The sequence below is a fragment of the Grammomys surdaster genome, unplaced genomic scaffold (genome assembly GCF_004785775.1).
Source record: "Grammomys surdaster isolate TR1022 unplaced genomic scaffold, NIH_TR_1.0 278, whole genome shotgun sequence".
NCBI lineage: Eukaryota > Metazoa > Chordata > Mammalia > Rodentia > Muridae > Grammomys > Grammomys surdaster.
In genome coordinates, this window is record NW_021604719.1 from 10,856,378 (window position 1) to 10,873,952 (window position 17,575).

Genomic DNA, 17,575 nt, shown 5'->3' on the forward strand with positions numbered 1-17,575 from the left:
AGAGAGAGAGAGAGAGAGAGAGAGAGAGAGAGAGAGAGAGAGAGAGAGAGAGAGAGAGAGAGACTCAGCCCGCAGAGGACTCCCACAGACAATGATATTTGCTAGAGAGGTGGTTGCAGCCATTACAAAGAATATGAGTGCAAAACTACAACCACCATTTGTTCCAGAGACCACAGAAGAAGTCTTGATAAACTGCATCCCTAAACTTCTGGTTGTTATAGGGCTTTGAAAAATGTAGATTTTGGAAATCTTTCAACGGGAGCTAGAAATGGGTTAATACTTTCAACAGGTGTGGTGTAACAAAACCATGTTTGGTTTTAAACCTATTTAGTTTTAAGATTACTTTCTCAGATTTCCTTATAGGAGTCTCTCATTAAAATATAAAGTCTCAAAATATATCAACTGATGTGTCTGATTAGTGAGTCATCAAGTGACTCTGAATGTATTTCTAGAGTCATTCCATTGGGCTGGAAATGGTATTGCCACCAGAAAGGGAGGGATGCAGAACTTTGTTTAAACCATGACCATTCCAGTGTCTGCTGATGTTTGAGAAGGGTAAATCTGAATTTGTTTTGCAGACTCAATGGAATTAGGGTCAAATGTTCCCATTAGTAGCATTAAGATGTCAGGAGTGATGAGTAGATTGATCATCCCAATGACTGATCATTTTGTCACACTGCCAGTCTCTAATGCAGGCTTCCATATGCCAGATTCCAATTTTTGATAGACCAACCAGATGAACTCACCCGTGACTTTCAATCTAAATCTAGTGTCAGAAATAATTATGTGTAGAAGGAAATGGTTTTTGGCCATTGGAGTGAAGACATCAGCATGACTTGCTTTAGATTGCAGTACTGTGAGCTAATGTTGGCGGCCCATATTCTGGATGAGTGTCTGCCTGATGCTGGTGGCAGTATCTTTCACTGCACATGGCCATCACATGGCCGTCACATGGCTGCTGCAGGACCAACTGCATGGATGGTTTCCTTCTATTCTTAGCCTGGTTTTCCCAGCCTTCTCAACAATTCTACAAATTAGAATTGTCTGTGGGTCACAGATAAAAACCTTGACTGTTGTGAGTAAACGTAGGTTACATTACATGGGTTATAGTGTATAATGGACATTCAATAGAAGCTTGTCAAATGAATCTCATATCTGAATAAGACTCATGAACCTCAAATTATGCATCTTAAAATTAGTACCATGAATAATAAATGAAAAGTTTCAAGGAAATCTATAAATCCTTCCCAAGATGCCTTGACCTATGGCAGTCAGCTGTGAGTTTTTAAGGACATGAATAGCATAGCAAGCTATAGTGATGCTTCTGTGAGAACGTTGAAACCCTTACTATCTATACTGAACACCCATCTGGCAAAGGATGCATGTGTAAAAACTAATTTGGGGTCAATAAAATGTGTCTCCTTCCATGGCACACCATCTCAACTATCAAGGAATATGTTTTAAAAGTGGCTTCAGGAGCATTGCTTTACGAAAATGCCTTATCCACAGCTCTTAATTTTTTACCTTAATTTGTTCTAGTTCTATTTATGTTGCAGTGATAAACTATTCTGACAAAAATGTGGGAAAGGGTCTAATTTGGCTCACACTTCCAGATTATAGCCCATGATAGCGGAGACGCCAGGACGGCAGGGACATAAAGCAGCTGGTCACATCACATCCACAACCATGAGGAGAGCAGAGAAGGCATGCTCGAGACTGCTTTTCTAGTGTTCGCCACTCTTATATAGTCCAGGGTTCTAAAATTAGGGTAAAGGTGGAATACACTTTCAGGGTGGGTCTTAGCCTACATATTAGTGTAATCATGACAGTCTCCTACAGACCTATCTGTAGGCCAACCTGATCTAGACAGTGTTTTACTGAGACCTCTGATGTGTCAAGTTGACATTCAAACTAACCATCATATTTATCAAAGACATATGCAATCCAAGGATGCTTGTCTTTCTCCTGGCAAAGAAATGATATAATAGAGTTTGTAATTCACTTGTCCTTTTTCTTTTAAGTTATATTATCACTAAAATCCTATCATGAAATTACTACCCCATATAGTAACTGTTAGAATTGTCCTAGCATAGCATTTTATCCACTGTTTCTAACCATAAACTGGGTAGTGGTGGCATATGCCTTTAATCCCAGCACTTGGGAGGCAGAGGCAAGTAGCTGGATCTCTGTGAGTTCAAGGGCAGCCTGATCTACAGATCAAGTTCCAGTATAGATATGGCTATACAGAGAAATTCTGTCCAGAAACCAACCAATCAAACAAAATGAACAACAACAAAACAAAAACAAAAAATAATAATCATAAACCACTGTAATTTTTATAACTGTTCCTTAAGGAATTTTTGGTACCGTTACTAAAATAACATTGTCTCTGGAGCTTTCTATTGTACTGTCTCCTAACAAGGAGAGCAGTGTCTCTATTAGAGATGCTGAAACCCTTACTGAGAACATGTCTGCTCATTAATGATGAATCTCTTCTATTTTAGGAAATACTATTCATTATGTCATGAGGTGCTCATTCTGAAAACTGTTAAGTCAGACATTGCCCTGGAAACTTAAATGTGGGAAGCTAGTAACTAATAACACAGCAATAGAATATGCCATGCCACTGTTGTGGATTTGAGGAAGAAATCAAAGAATATTAGATCAATCAGAAGCCAACCTGAACAAAGCAAGAACTACACTATATGAGCTCCTTCAGGGGAGACTCAGCACTAGAGGGGTGCCAGTGTGGATGCTTATAAGAAGTGAGGCTGCTTGGATTTTCTGAGTTTCGATGCCTTAATTCTCCTACATTCCTTTCCTTATTAGGTCAAATAATACCCTTGAAAGGGCAAAATAAAATTAGAACAAAATGTGACTGGAATTTCAGATTTCCCTTGTCTTCAATTCATTTGCCATTCAAAAAGAAAGTCTAGAAAGTATTTTTTTGTTGTTTTAAATGTTCACCCAATTCTATTAAGATTACTTATTTCTAATCCAATTTTTAGAAGAGGAAAAATGGAAACAGAAGCAAATATTTGGAATTCTAGGAAGCAGAGTCGCGGGATGCCCTTACACAGGATGTTCTCAAGGCAGTGTTACTGGCAGTTAAATGTCTGCAAGCAGAACTTCATCCGTGAATCTGTCTGAGGATGGTTGGGAGTCAAGGTGGAGGATGTGATCCAGCCACATCCTCCTTGGAACGATCAGTCAATCATAGTCACTAGTGAGTCTTCAGTAGAATTGTTGTTCTGCTTTTGGAGATTGTTAAGTAATCACAACTTCAAAGACGCAATGTCTGCACAAAGCTTGGTCCTCTCAAGCAAGGGTGTGTTAGAGACTAAAAACAGTTTCAGGTTTGTGTCTTACACATGCTTGCATTCACTTGTATTCACTTGCTCTCCTGAGACTGATTTTACCATAATGTTTTTGAGATTCATCCTTTGCAAAAGGAAAACTAATCTACGATGGATTAATCACGTCAAGTGTGAACACTCAGAGGCCACAACCCTCACGGAAGTTCAAGCTTCTTATATAAATGCTGTTTTGGAAAATGTTCAGTGAATCTTACTTTCCAATCAGCATCCATCTAAATGATAGCTATTCTATGCTAAAAGCAATTTTCAGCTGAGTTTATATGGGTATGCATGTCTGTTTAGCTAAAACATAAATTGCAAAGACTTGGTTCTTTGCAGAAAAAGAAGAGAGATTTGGAGAGAGAATCCAGCTGGTGGGCAACTTGAGCAGTTACAGAGAGAGGATGGAAACAGACTTTAGAAAATGATTCAAGAGGAAATGGAAGCTTGGAGAATTCCCAACAGCAACTTAGGGCCATGCTTCAGTTTTCTCTGAAACACTCCCTGTGGTACCTTTTTCAAGTTTTCTCGGCCGTTGTTTAGATAGCTCCTTTCTGAGACGCTTTGCGGGGCACCTTGCTTTAAATAGAAATCCTTTATCCTCGGTATTCCTTCTTTCCCATCTCTTACAATTTTTCCCCTGAGTATGTACCAACCTCTGACGTACTACCTGTTTTCATTATTGTCATTCCTAAATGAAGATGAGGAGTACTTGTTTTGTTCATGTTTTATTCCCACACCTTGAAGAGAGTAAGTATGCAGGAACACAAATTCTGCATGAATGAGGGAGGAGAAAGCAGTAGTTTGAAGACTGTTGTGCTTGCTGGGGTACAAAGCAGAGTGTGAGTGTAGATGCCAGTAGAGTTGTCATAACGATAACCATGGTCTTGGGAGCCAGAGGGAACCTGATGGTGCTGCGGAGAGAACAGATGTGCTTATCCTGAGACAACAGAAGATGGTTGAATGACAAAGTAAAAGCAGTAATCACAGGCCACATCTTCTCCAGAGAGCAAAACTCCCACCCTTGAAATTTCCTCTTTCCTCCCCATCTCCCCCATGGGTTTGCAAGCTTTAGTACAGACAATAGCTACAGATTCTGTCTGTCTGCAGGTCTGAGGCCTCTGCATCCCCAATCTATGTGGCAAGTAACAGGATACTACCTTATGGTTCCTCCATCTCAAAATCTAATTTGCATTAAAGAAAATCTTAATTTCAGTATTCTAGAGAAGAATCCTCTTTGACTCAAATTGACTCTCTGTGAAAGAATGGGCTCTATCCAAGAAACCCGAGTTAGGAAGATGAGCGAAGCCGAAGCCATCTTCCTAATAGCAGCCTTGCATAATTTCAACTATTGAGCTTTTGAAATACTGTTTATTGACCTATAAATTGGCTTCACTGTGAGGAAACCCATTTAAAAATAATCTCATTCAACACTATCCAAAGGGAAAAAGTCAACTTCACCTTTAAAAGAATAAAGTAACCTTGCCTCAAACAGGAAAGTACAGCTCTCTGTTGATTATTTAAACACTGAGTATACTCAATAAATATTTGCTGAGTGACATGGAAATCTAAACTTCTTTTTCCTTTAACTTATGTTGGACAAATTCAGCAAAAGTTATCAGGTCTTTTATTGTAACTGAGCAGGTATGCTGACCTCAAGAATCTGCTAACATTTCCCTTTTAAACACTGTCTGTGGCCAAGAAGTGAGGAAGGCCTTGTTGACACAATGGATTAAAATGTTTCTACTTCCTTCAGTGTGAGCTCTTAAACTGCACATCTTGCTAACTGCTAGAAAAACTACAACTTCCTCTACTTAGGATGTTTTTCTCTCTCTCTAATGTGCACTCTTGTGCAAACTGGCTTCTCATTTTTTAACATCTCAATTTTTAATGATTTAAGTATATCTCTTAGATATTTTGGACTTTTGTGGATTTGCGTTTATAAGTTCCCACAGTACTCTGTACTCAGTAGCAATTCAATAATCAGATTTTATAAGTTTATTTTGGATCCCCTTTCCTCAAAATGGCCAGAATACTTAGCAGTTATATATATTTGTGTACTTTAAAAATATCTCCAGCTTATTTATCTCTAATAGCAGGTAAGACAGGTTTTTTTTTTAAACATAACAGAAAACAGGAATTAATTACAATCAACATTTATAGGAATGTATACAAATTCACAGATTATCAAAACAAATCTACTGGTGAGGCCAGGTAGAGAGGGTTGAATTCCATTTGTAGAATACTATATGACTAAAACCTGCATCATGACAGTTCAATTCTGAAACTTCTTGGACTGAAGTGACTAGGGATTTTTAAAAAAAGATTTAATTATTATTTGAGTATACATACATACTGTATTTTGAGAATATCTACTCCTTATTCCTATTGTGGTGGTTTGAATGAGAATGACCCCCATAGCCATGTGAGCCATGAGAATGGCCTCACATATTTGAATACTTGCTCCTCACTTGGTAGAATTGTTGGGGAAGAATTAGGAAGTATGGCCTTCTTGGACAAGGTGTGTAATCGGGAGTGGGTTTTGAGGTGTTATAAGCCCATACCAAGTCCAGTCCCCCACATCCTTCACCTGCCTTCAGCTTGCAGGTGAGATGTAAGCTCTCAGCTAGTGCTTCAGTGCTAAGCTTGCCTGCCTGCTGCCATGTTCCTCACCACGGTGGTCATGGACTTATCTTCTGAAGCTATACACAAGCCCCCAACTAAATGCTTTATTTTATAAGATCCTTTTGTTGAAGAACAAAATGCTTTTAGGGCTGGAGATATGCATACCCCTCTCCCATAGGCTTGATTTCCAGCACTCATGCCAGGTGGCTTACAACTTAACTCTGACTCCAGAAGACCTGATACCATCTTCTGGCTTCTAAGGGAACGTCTACTCACATGCACACACATCTATAAGGTAATTAAATTTTAAATAAATATATGTATTTTAAAAGAGTATTTGCATTGAGGCTTTCTATACTGCATGATCTATTGTATCATCTTTCCAATTCTTTTGCTTCTGCAGGTATTTGTTGTATGTCATCTATCTGATTTTGTCATGTACTGAGTGGTAAAATATCTATCTGTTTTCTGGTGGTCTCATCACAAAATACTGCATGGGAACATGGCACAAAGTCAAAGCCTGAGGAGAAGTTTGCCAAACTATCCTGGCTTATTTCAGCATGGCTGTTGCTAAAGATTCCTTATGAGCCAGTGGAAAATCCAGGACAAGCTGTTCGCCTAATGATATAACTGGTAGATAAGTCTATCGACAAACTAGATTGATGGCTACTGCAGTTAGCAGGGAGGCCTCTGTGAAAACCAAGTGGATAGACAGGGAGGAGTTGATTTCCTACAACAAATAATGCCCAAATAATCCCATAGATTTCACTGGACATGTTCCTACTATGAAAGGAATGGAAGGTCAAAATACAGCCACAAACCAGTCCTACTCAAGAAAATCATTTCCAAACAGTTCTATGCTCTGTTGGCACTTGGGGGGTCAGTTACCATTGATATTTGAAGCATCTGGCAGGGTTCACATGCGTTCTTTTTAGAAGTGGTAAAAATATTATGTTGGCAGTGTCAGAAACAGATGAAAGATGACAATTTATATGTTGTTGTTACCATGGCTGTAATTCTTTTGTATTCTTGTCTCAGTGACATTCCGTTTCATTCCTTTTCTTCTCTCATGAAATTGTGGCAGCAAAATAAGCTGTCAGGTGTCAAATGTGGAAAAGCCTGAGCTTACAGGGGTCTGAGAGATGTCTTAGGCTGTATCCTCATTTATACGCTATAAAATGGCATGGCTACAGCCTTATTTAGGCAACAGCTAAAACAAGACCTTCTGCAGACTTCATTCCTGTGAAAGGAAATTTTAGTACCGCTGTATCCTTGCCAGAATAGGTAAGACCACGGGTGTCATCTGCCTCAGATGAGATGAGGTCACTTTCCAATTAAAATGTTAACTCAGGAACACACCGGAAAGGTTGCCTATAATTTTCACCCCAAATGAGTAATATAAAGACCTCTGCTCCCTCTCACTCCCAGGCTAATTTCAATTCTTTTTCATGCTGTCCCTGTGCTGGACACGGTAGTAAATATTTTACATATATTTTCTCATTTGACCCTCCTATTCTGACCCTAAGTGGTAGGTGTAGTATTGCTTCTACTTAAAGGATGAGAAAATTGACTCTGAGTGGTGGAACATTTATATGTTTCAATGTAAATGAGATCAAAATGTTGCCAGAACAAAGGATTGATTTTAAGTCTATCTGACTCTAAGTCTTAAACTAATAGCATGGCAAAATTTGCCTTCCTAGTGGCCTTCAACCTTTATTTTCATTCTGAAAGATGTATTTAGGGGACCCAAGTAATCCTTCGTCAATCATCAGGAATATAGCTTTAAGTGATTTTCAGACATCTCTAATTATATTAATTTCAGTAAACCACCTGCTCTGGGAATTTAGATTATAGAGTTCAGGTGGTTTTCTCTTCTAGAGGTGAGTTTTGTTTTGTTTCTAGAGCAATTTACTTTTAAAAAACTTAGAATGTGAGACAAAGTTTTTCTTTTTAAAATTGTTTTTATAAGTTTAAAACTGTTTTTTTTTTAAATAAGGTTTCTAGCTCCTTACCCTTTTGAGTTTTGGAAGTTAATAGAAAATGCCCAATTCTTCCTTCTTTTTATAATTTTTAAGTGTTTTTTAAAAAGACAGTCATATTTCTTCTGTTTTTTTCTTTTCTATAAAGCCACATGCTCTAGCCCTGTATTTTCCTTTCTTCTCTGGTTCCAATAAACAGATCTTATTTTCCACCCAGAGAGGCAGTTGTTAGAAAGTCAGGTTTTTTTTTTTTCTTAAATCTGTTCTCTTTCTAAAATTATTTTTTGTTTGTTTGTTTTTTGTTAAACAATTTTGGGACTCTCTGTCAGGGATTTCACAAACTATTACTCCCAGTCCCTTGAGTAGATTCCTTGGCTCTTGGCCAGCTCTCCATGAACTAGAAGGTTGCTGGCGGGTCAAGCTCATGCTTCGAGATCAGCTTGCTTTCTTGCATGCTGTGCACAGCCGGACTTCATCACCTATGTTGAGTGGATAAATCCTGGTTATTGAACTATCAGCTTTTTCCCTTGAGTGATATCACATTGCATGGTCCTTTCTACAAGTTTTTACTCTTTATTACTTAAAATAATCCTCTGAAGTAGATACAACTCCCCTCATTAAAGAAAAAACATTGAAGGGTATAGCACAGCACCTGGACTGAAGTAAACCCTTAATGACTCTACTTCTCCTCCTCTTCTTCCAGTCTCAACTGGAATCCATGGCAATTACATAATTTGCCAGCATCATATAATCTGAGACTAAACATCATCTACTTGTTGCACTTGCAAAGCTCTGAATCGTTTTCTGACCTTGAGTCATTGGATACCATCAACATTCAATACAGATGAAAGTTCCGTTTGAAAAGAAACAGTGTACAATCTGTGAATTAAATTCATAACATCTGCTGACTTCAAAATCAGCTACAGAGAAAAATGAGATAACTTTGAGGCTGAACACAGAAATGTTGAACTTGGATTTGAAAGTGTTATTCATAAGTCATATAAAGAAAGATACAACATTTCTTTTCTTCTGAGTTACATAGGAACCTTAGAGTGAAAGTTTCTAAAACAGTGGCTCTCGACCTTCCTGATGCTGCGCTCCTTTAATACAGTTCCTCATGCTGTGGTGACCCCCAACCATAAAATTATTTCATTACTACTTCGTAAATAATTTTGCTACTGTTATGAATTGTAGTGTCTGTCTGTCTATCTATCTATCTATCTATCTATCTATCTATCTATCTATCTATCTATCTGATATGCAGGATATCTGATATGTAACTCCCTGAAGGGTTTGCAACCAACAGGTTGAGAACCACTACCCTGAAAGTTTAGCTTATGATCTGAGAGTCCTTACCACACTGATGAGGTAATGTCATTAGGAATACCCCTGTGAGAACTGAGTCTGTTTCCCTGAGATGTCTATGTTATCTGCTGTGCCCTGTATTCAGCCAGACTTCAAGTATTACCTCAGGTCTGAGTGTGACTTCCTTCGCACAAATGACTTACGTTTTTCTCTTTCCTTACAGTGAAGTGGCTATGTTGTGAAGAGTTTAGAGACGCCCAGTGTTATTTGTATATGTGAATACTGTGCAACACACCATACAAGCTCTACAACTGTAAATGACACATGAAAGTATGATTATTTCATGACTTGGCATTGAATTACTCTTGTGGTTGCTGGTTGGATGAATATATTCCCCAAGCACATCCCCCAAGAGCTACTCTCACTGGAGGAGGGCATCTAAGAGTCAATTTTATAAGCGCAAACATTTGTTGTACTGACATCTCAAAAGGATCAATCCTAAGCTACAAACTACCCAACACATTATATATTTGCAAGTTTAAACATGTTCCTTTTATGATAGATAAAGATTTTATTAAAATTTGAGTTAAAATCAAAGTGAACATTAATGTATATGTTATAGTTGGGGTCTAAACAGTTCCATCAAATGCCCATGTATTAAAGGCTTGGGAGGTAAGGCTTATTTGATGGAAGTTAGGCCATTTTGGAGAGTGCATTTGAAGAAGGTAAGAAGAGCCCAGTCCTTTCCTGTCTAGTGTTACTTTCTGTCCTCCACAGGCCTGTTTTACCACATGCTCCTTGTCATGTGCTTCTTTACACCAGACCCAAAGAAAAGGGCCAAGAGATTGTAGAAACCTCCAGAACCATAAGCCAAGATACATATTTTCTTTTTATAAGTTGACTATCTCGGATATTTTGACACCCAGACCTTAATATAAAATGAATGAATAAGTTTTTTTAGCCTAGAATCTTGGTTAATATTTAATCTTACATGTGCACATGTAGAGCATTAAATCAAGTGTTTGAGACAGTGAAAGCACCTGTAGAATACAGTTTGAATCTCAATCATGGAATATTTTGAGGGTAGATGTTTTTCTTGTTTATCAAATTACCTTATACTCCCAAATTACCTTCAAAATAAACATAGACTTGTAACTGTGGACTTTTCCACCCATACCCCAGTTCCAGAAATAATGGCTCTGGGACTTATTATTTATGAATGTCTGTAAGCTAGGGCTTTTCCCCTAACTAGCTTGTAACTTATTTAGTCTGTTTATTCTATTCAGTGACTGCCACATGCCTAATTACCTCTTCTCAGTTTTATGGCTGTTCCTCAGAGTTCAGGGTGAATCCCTTCCTATGTCTGACTCTATCCCAGAGTTCCCTCTCCTCACAGCAACTCCCACCTCCTATTTCCTCCCTCAGCTAATAGGCCATCAGCTCTTTATTGACAGGAGATGCTTCCATACAGTACACAAGAGAGTCTCTACATAAACTTGCTTTTCAGCTTCTTCCCCTGCCACAAGTAGATCACATCTATATTGTTTGATTGGCTGCATCACCAAACATCTATAAGCCTTTTTCATCAAGGCAGACGTGGATATTAGAGCTGTTTTGACACGGTTACTGAAAAGATTGTAAGAATAGTATTATGATATCCTACAAATTTACCCACAACGTAGGGAGTATTCATATAATGGTGCTATTTTTTTTTTATTATTGATCTTGTTTATTTTCTTTCTTCTCATATCAGTTATGTTTATGTGTTTGAGTTGTGCAAATTAGATAATGTTGGTTCTAAAAAGGAGATGAAAAGGGACTTCTCTAGTTGGTTGATTCTTCAGAAGCAAATATAATTAATTTTATTAGCTTACAACTGAACCTTCACAAATTAAGAGAGCCAAATATGGGAAGTTGGCTTCAATTTTAAGTAGGCAGATGGTTTTATAACTCAGAATATCACCCATGTGGGAGAATTTGGTAGGTGAATAAAATCAGAATTTTAATGACATGATTGCTTTTTATGTGACCACAGATTTAAGTAATTTAAAATGTTTGGCTCTCGGTGGCTGGAAGAGGGTAAAGTCTGTCTGACTAGAAATCAATTTTGCTTCAGTAGAAAAGAAGAGAGAAACAAGCTTTGAATGCATGCCTTCCAGAAGCCTATTTTTTTTAACCTATGACACAAGTAATCCTTGCTAGTATTGGAATCGCTTTTGTCTTTCAAATGTTCTCATTTTAAATATTTCAAGCTCATTATTGGTATGCTAAAAACCAGAGCTCAAGAAAAAAAAATATAACAAGCACTCTTAAATAATAGTGTAGAAAATAATTCAATTACAACATACTTTAATATAATCAGTTTGTACAAAAACATGTATTAAAATAGTCAGACTGTCTCATTAACATTCAGCAGACATCTCCTTCAGCTGGAAGTGGACTTATTTCAGATGCATACATACAGAAATCTCAGGTTCCAAATACATAGGTTACAAATACATGGGCACACACAAAATTAAACAGAAAACAGTTCCTAAGTGTTTAAGGGATTAAGGTTATTTTAGTGGGCTCATCTGTATATATTTTTTTATGACATTCAGTGGCACTGCCTTTTCAAATTTGAATAAATTATAGTTTTGCAAACCATAATTACATTGGTTCAGACTTAATGGTTATGCTTTATATTTCTGAGCCAGTATTAATCAAGATTTTGTGAGTTTATGCTTCCTTCCCTGTGTGGCATCATACTGCTCATGCGCTTTGGACAATTACACTCATTTATTGCTTTGTGTTATGTGGTCAGGGGCCACTCCCTTCCTCTATGGCTTTCATCGATCTTACAATGGTCACACTGGGGTTTCAACCCTCCCACTCCCACCCCAACGTATGTGCCCACTTTTAGCCAATACTTGTTTTTAAACTGGCTGATTCTTTCACCTTTCCGTCCACCATCCTTCCCACTCATCAAAAACAGATTGCATTTTGCTGCAGAAGAAAGATGTGTTCAATAAAATTTGGCCAAGAAGATGGTTATTGATACATCTTTGAAAGGCAGCTGTATTGCTTATGTACCACTGGGGATTCGGGTAGTGAGACTCGAATTGCTTGTGGTGCCAAGCAAAAAGCAAATCAGATCCCTTGCAACTTAAAACCTTGAAATAAAGTAATCTCTCTTTCTTTTTCACATCGGAGAAAAGAGTTGTAAATAAAGGAAGGATCCTTGGAGATAGCCTAAAGTATTGTCTACCGTTATGGAGAGTGATATTCACAGGACAAAATGAAACATTTTCTAGCCACGTTCTTATAAATGCGATTAGGTTTAGGGCTAATACAATAAAAATTATTCATAGCTGAATTTAAGTTTTAAAAATGTCTCCATAAGGAGAGGGCTTGAAAGATGGCTCACTACTGAAGAGTGCTGGCTGCTCTTCCAGGGATCAGGATTCAATTCCCAGCACAGGCATAGAGGCTCATGATTCACTAACTCTAGTTTCCACTGAGTCATCTCACTGGCCCAATTTAATGTTTTACTTTAGGAACATTTTCAGAGAGGCTTTGGCTAGCCTACATATGGATTGTTTGAGATTCAAAGAAGGCATGACTAAGCACGTTCTTAAAGAAATTGAAGGCTTGTAAATATAGTGGGAGCCCACTAAAGTTTATTGAAAACATACCCACATGAGCACAATGTATACAATGTATCTTGGGACAGTGAGAACTGAACTGAAAGATTTCTTCTTTGAACTGTTCAGAGGAAGACTGTGGTATGAATCACTCCCAGTGACCATTCTAATGTCTAAGAATGCTTTTCTCAGACTAAACAGAAAGATACAGAAGGTATGACATTGTCATGACCTGAAAAGACTTCCCCTCTAAATGTGAGAAGCTGTCTTCTAGGTAGATGGTGCTGTTCTTGCCTCCTGATTCCTCCTCCTTCATACCCTTTATAATGTCACTGGACATACAAATGAAACTTTTCAGGCAACTTGACAGGTAGGATCCATTTGTAAGTCTCCCTCACCTCCTCTCCAGAGTTAATAAATGTCCAGGGAAATTGCAAAGGGATCCAGCAGAGAGTAGAGCTGGAGCAGTTTGGTGACTTGGGAGGCAGAGGTGAATGAAGCTCTGTGAGTTTCAGGCTAGCCTGGTCTATATAGGGATAGCCTGTCTCAAAATCAATAAACAAATAAATACATTAAAAACAAAACAAAACAAAAACCACCTGAATTTTTAATCTGCTCATCTGTGAAACTTGTGAGACTATCTAATGCCCAGTTGTTAAGTGACAGTTATAAAATGCAAACAACCAGGACACTAGGGTTGGGGAGAGAAGTTAAAAAACAAAACAAAACAAAAATAATAATTTCAGAAGGTGAACCATAACACCAGTGGTTACATACTGTGTATGAAACAGATTTCATAGATTAGGACCCAATAAGATATTTAAATAAAATGAAAAGTGTTAAAAATCCCCACTATAAACCACAATCCACACTACTTGCAAATTTGGGAGAGAAAAATCAGAATGTATTGGTGATGTATTATTAAAGTACATAGTTTCAACAACAATAAAGTGAAGACTTTTGAAGGATGAAGTGACTTATTACATAGGGAAAAAGCAGTAATCATGCTTTACTTGTAAAAATTGAGGGTGAGCCTTTCACAAACCTAAGAACGCACAAAATAAAACCTGAGTTCTGGTAGTGGAGAAGGTGTACTGGCCATGAGGAGTGTAGTTGCTGTAGGGAGGGTGGGCCAGCTGTGAGGAGAGTGCAGTGGACATGGAGAGGGTGGACTGGCCATGGGGAGGGTGTAGTGACTGTTGGGAGGGTGGGTTGGCTGTGGGAGCTGAGGTAAGTTTCTGCCCAGGGAGCTCACAGATTTTCACTGAACTTTTGCTATTTTTTCTCTATCTCAACCTTCCTAACATGTAATGATATGAATGAATCTCCAGTAATGATAAAAACTATTTGCAATTTTTACCGGTAAATCCAAACCATATTCTGATGACAGAGACAATTTAGTTTTGATGTTATAAATGCAAAGCATGAACATGAAGGAACTCTGGGCCAGGAGGGATTCTGGCCGCCTGGGTGCAGGGCCCTTGTAGTGGTAAATTAGTATCTGCCCATGAGCTCTCTGGATTCATGAATGAAAGACATACACACACCATATAATTTTGATATGCTTTGAGTAGCTCCGTGACTGGGCACTTCTAAAACTCCCCATGGCTCGTACAGATTTCTCTCTGGTATTCCTAGTTTAACACCTCCTAAAATCTATACTTTATCTTTGCTGTCCTGTTACTTTCTGAGCAGCCCCACCCTTCATAGGACCACTTCCCTTTCCACCTATATTGCTGGATGGTTTCTCATCTGGAGCTCTTAAATCTGATCCCTCTGCCTCTGAGTCATGGCAATTCTCGTCTTCCCTCTCTCTTGGTCCCTTGCCTGCACAACCTAAAAGTCCATCCTCATCTCCCTGCCCAGCCACTGGTTGTATGGCAATTTTTTTTTATTATGGGTCGAAGCTAGCTAGGATTAGGGGCCCTCAGGTCTGGAAGCATGCAGCTTTTCGGAGTAGAAATAAGACAAAGCATTAGAACCAATTCCCAACATCTCACCCTTTCAGACCAAATAAAAAAGGCTCTTTCTCAGATACAAATTGAGCATAACCATAATAATTATGTAAATTGCAAGTATGATATATAGTTAACATCCAATCTATTATATTTGTTAAGTAAATAAAGTACTCTACTATTATCCTGACTTAAAGAGTTTACAATTCTATATGTGAATTATGTTCTGACTTTAATTTCTATTACCATCTGAAAACCACCCTTTCTATATCATCTTCCTTAATGTTAAACAACTTGTGTTTGACTATGAGACTATCATTAGTCTTCAACCCCATTAGATATCTGAATGAATTAAATATTACCTGAAGACAAAACATAGCTTCCAAAGCCTAACCCATTTATAGAGACAGCTGACTGACTACCTGAACAGTCCCTCATTCATCAAAACGTTGGAGCATCAGTCTTTAGTCTTCTGGCCCAGAACCATCTGACAGAGCTTTAAATGAAGCAGGAAGTATAAAGAACTTGTTTACTCTGTCTTGGCAGAGCTAAACTGTTGACTATACTGCATTGTGTGTCCTTTCTTGGACAGTATTTTTTGTCTGTAGATTAGTAGGGTAATTTTTGTCCAGTGACTACATTGCCACAACTGGAGCAGCTCCATATGGAGGCTTTGATGCTATATTTCTTCTTTGAATCAAGAAGGGGGCACTCTCAGGAGCAGACATGTCTGTAGTCAAATGATCTTTGATAATGAATTAATATTAAATGTCATATCTTGTTGATTTCTGATGTTTTGGAGACTATCTACCTATGTTAAGTATATCTGAGTTGAACACTGGCTACTCTTAGCTATTTTTATTTGAATATTGTAGAAAGCACCTTAATATAATTAGATCAGAATCTAATATAACCATGAGTTTATTACCTACCCCTTAACTTGCATTACTTAATCATCCTAAACAGTTTGTAATAGCAGTTATTAGAAGGACTGGGTCTAAGCCTTGTGTTCTTACATGAGTTTTATAAGCACAATACCTGTCTATGAATAACTATTAGTTTCAAATTTTGTATCAATATAAGAAATTTATATTAATGAAAACCTTATATCTGCATCAATCTATAGATTGTGGCTATATAATACTTTACTTAAGAATAAATTTAGTAATCCATCATAGCTTCCAAAGATGTCTACCAATATAAGATTGTGGCTATATAATGCTTTGCTTAAGAATAAATTTAGTAATCCATCCTATTTTCTCTTCCTGTTCAAAATTATGACCATTTCTAAATTAACCCTTAAAATGACAATCTAAAATTTATAAAATAACCATAACCAGAAACCCAAACCCAAGGGATCAAGATGATGACTTTACACAACTTTTTCCTGCTGAATAGGGGTGACTAGAAGTTCTTTAAAGGGGTGGGGAAAGGCCGTTACCATGTCGAGGAATCAGTAAACCAAGTTTTCTGCTCTGTTTGACTTGTTTGAATTTTTTTTTCTGTAGCCAAGATCTTCAGGTGTCTTCCCCTGTCATATCTATCTGATCCATATCACTCTGGAAGGTGTCCAAAGGCTTTTCTTCTTTCCTGTCAACACAAATACAGAGCCTCTCTCCCCAAATAGCATGTCCTTGGTCCAGTAACTGGAAATCATTAAAGACATAGATGAAACTAGTTTAATAGCTCTACCTCTCTTCTAGAGGAATTTTAATATCATAAATACTACCAAACTTATAGTCATCTTCATTTTGATAACTAAAACAATTCAAAGCAATTAAAACAATCTAAATAATTACTATCTGTTGACAGTGCTCCTCCACTATACATGATTAATTTTTAACAGATCAAGGCCTAAGTTTCTACTTGCTGAGATAGATTCAGTCTCCTTATCCCCTGCTCATGACCTATAATTTAAGATCAAAAGCCTCAAAGTATTTATTCATTTATGTATTTAATTTCAAATAAATTCCCTTCTACTTCTGTATAAGCCAACTTCCAGGCTGTAATTTTTGTCATACCAGGCTGAATGATCCCAGAAATCCTATGTAGACCATGTTCGAAGATCCTGAGTGCTGCCCTGGCAGAGACTTTTTGAAATTTTCTTTAAAGCATTTTTCTTATTTATTCTCTCTTCTTGCCTTTATTTCCTACATTTGAGATCTAAGGTCTGGATTTCTTTATTCTATACAAGATAAGAATACTTAAACAATTATCATTATACTCCTTTCTATCCTTAAAAGCAATTAAATCAAATTTTATTAGTCTCTGTCCTTTGATTGGCAGGTAGCAGCTACCATCTGACTCTCTCTGCCTCAGAGCAGCCACCCTGTCTCTTTGCACAGCAGGGACTCCCAGTACTTCTGAGGTTAAACTCTTTGAGGCAACTAGAAACCTTTAGAAGGACCCTGTGGCTCACTGTGTTCCTTTGTTCTACTTTCTTGTCTTGTTTGGAACCATGTGACTTGGCTCAGCTTGATGAGAATCCAATTCTCCCCTCCTCCTAAACTTGCATCATGGTGCGTGTGTAGTGTGTACTACATTCGGGAATCTCCAATTAATTTTTAAAAATGAGCTCTTGCCTACCATGTTGGTGCCCTGTAGTGATGAATTAGTTAAACTGATCTGGCTGCTGGCAGATGGTATGCACTGCACTTGCCCATGAACTCTCTTTATTTGCAAATGACACACACACACACACACACACACACACACACACACACACACACACA